Consider the following 2470-nt stretch of genomic DNA (forward strand, 5'->3'; position numbering starts at 1 on the left):
GCTGTTGTGCGCAAGTCCTTTGGATGAAGCAATTGAGCTATGACCATGTCCCTATCATGTGTGATAACACTAGTGTGATCAACTTATCAAAAAATCCGATTTTGCATTCACACACCAAACACATAGAGATTAGACATCATTTCTTGCGTGATCATGTACAAAAGGGTGATATCACGTTAGAATTCATTAGCACTAATCATTAAATTGTAGATATCCTTACCAAACCTCTAGCTCTTGAAAGATTTGCTTCACTTATAAGAGGTTTAGGACTGTTAGATGCTACAAAATTAAATTTGATCACTTATGAATTAAGTGTTTGATCTCTGATTTGATGATTATTATGCTTAAACAAATTGATATTACCATTTTGTTTGTGTGGTAGTGTATGAGGAAACATATGCTATATTTAGTTATTGGTTGATTAGGTTTTTTTGTTGTTGCCAAAATCAACTATTTTCTTCACGTTTTCTTTATACACCGGTCGACCGGAGACAGCGACGTTATAATCAACCGGTCGACTGGTTAAGCTTGATCTGGTCGACCGCAGCAGACGACCGGTGGTGCGCGACAGGCACTTTAAAATCAGATCTAAAATTTTTTTTCTCACTCATTCCAACTCAAGCTTGAACCCTAGGTGACAAAAACACCCTTAATTCACACCATTCTTTAAAGTCATCCAAATTTCATCAAATGTCCTCCAGAATCATACTCAAATCTCTCAAGAAACGTCATTCCTTCTCACATTCTCTTTTCTTTCCACTCTTTCACAAATTTCACTCGCAATCTACTCTAATCTGAAATCACCCACCAAGTGTTCGACGAATTGCTTCAATGGTTTCATGGGCTCAATCATCACGTAGCAAAGGAAAGAATGTGAAATCTACTTCCTCTGGTCCACGAAAGAAGGTATCAAATGATGAATTCAACTTTCATAACTTCAAACTCTTTGAAAAGAAATCTATTATAGAAGGAAGATTTGTGAATTTTGGTGAGTTCAGAGAGTGAAATATTAAGAGATTGTTTGAGATTTTAGGTTGGAAAGCATTTGTGGAGGTTAAGGAAGTAGTCTATCCAAGGTTAGTAAAAGCCTTTTATGCACACATGCAATATACTACTTGTGAAACCAACATTAAAATAACCTGCACTCTTAAGAGACAACGTATAGAACTTGTTAGAGAGGTGATCTCAGAAATTTTTGGGATTCTGAATGTTGGAAGATGTGTGCATACTTATGACTCTTGGCTTATAGTGGAAAAATGATGTCGAGGATTATTATGGAGTGGGCCACAACTCAAGGGAGCGATGAAGATGATAATAAGGCTCTACCCCTAAAGCTGAAAGCCAATGAACTACCCTTACGAGTAGAATCCTTCATCACATTATCTCCAATAACATCACTCCTAGAGGAGGGCATATGGATGAGGTTTCATTCACCGATCTCTATCTAATGTTCTGCCTTCTCGAAAGTATTCGGACAAATATTCCCTATTTGATCCTTCACAAGATGACTGATGGAAATAATTTGGCTAGGGATCCTAATCTTCCTTATGGGATGGTACTAACAAAGATCTTTCGACATTTCAAAGTAAATCTTGATGACGAAACCGAAATTAGTCCACCCAAATCTGACTACAATTAAATCAACAATCAAACTCATGGGTTACAAGTTTGAAAATGGAAGGTGGATTCCCAAGAAAAGGGCCAGAGTTAAAGATGAAGGACACGAAGAAGATATTGGAGGTAGTTCAACTCGGTTCAATGACGATGCTTTCAATACCCTCAATGGACGGATTGAGTCCCTATGTGCAAGTCATGATGAGCTTCGAATGCAACTAAACACTGGCATCCAAAGTCTTTACTCTTTTGTCGACTCAAGCATTTCTAACCTCTAGAATGATCTTTTCTAGCAACTCCAAGCCAATCATCAAGAAAACGCCGAGACTCAAGCACACATTCTCGAACAACTTCGGCGTCTCAATTTTCAAGGACTTCCTCCCTCTTAGATTTCATTATGTCTTTTAATGGTTCTTCCATTGTAATTTTTCTTTCTATCAACTGATGTTACATTTCCTTAATGTTAATGTCACATTTCCTTATTTCTCTTTTTTTTTTCTTCTTTTTGTTGATGACAAAAGGGGGAGATGGAGTGATTGCTATACACTTGCTATACTTGAGTGATTGCTATACACTTGTTATACTTGCTATTTGTTTATGGAGTGATTGCTATTTGTTTAGCTATTTATTTTAGTCTATTGTCACTTGATGTTCCATTGTCACTCTGGCATTGCTTAAAAATAAGGGAGGAAGACATAAAAATGTTCATTGATGCGCTTTCTTTAAAGGCTTAATAGATTAAGGGAGAGAATATTTTCAAGTTAGTTTTAAGTGATTAAATAAGGGGGAAACATACACTTGTAAAAGAGAATATGGTATTGCCTCTATTATCTTAGCAATCAAGTGTTTTTCATCA

Source organism: Morus notabilis, unplaced genomic scaffold (assembly GCF_000414095.1).
Source record: "Morus notabilis unplaced genomic scaffold, ASM41409v2 Scaffold454, whole genome shotgun sequence".
In the NCBI taxonomy this organism is placed as follows: Eukaryota; Viridiplantae; Streptophyta; class Magnoliopsida; order Rosales; family Moraceae; genus Morus; species Morus notabilis.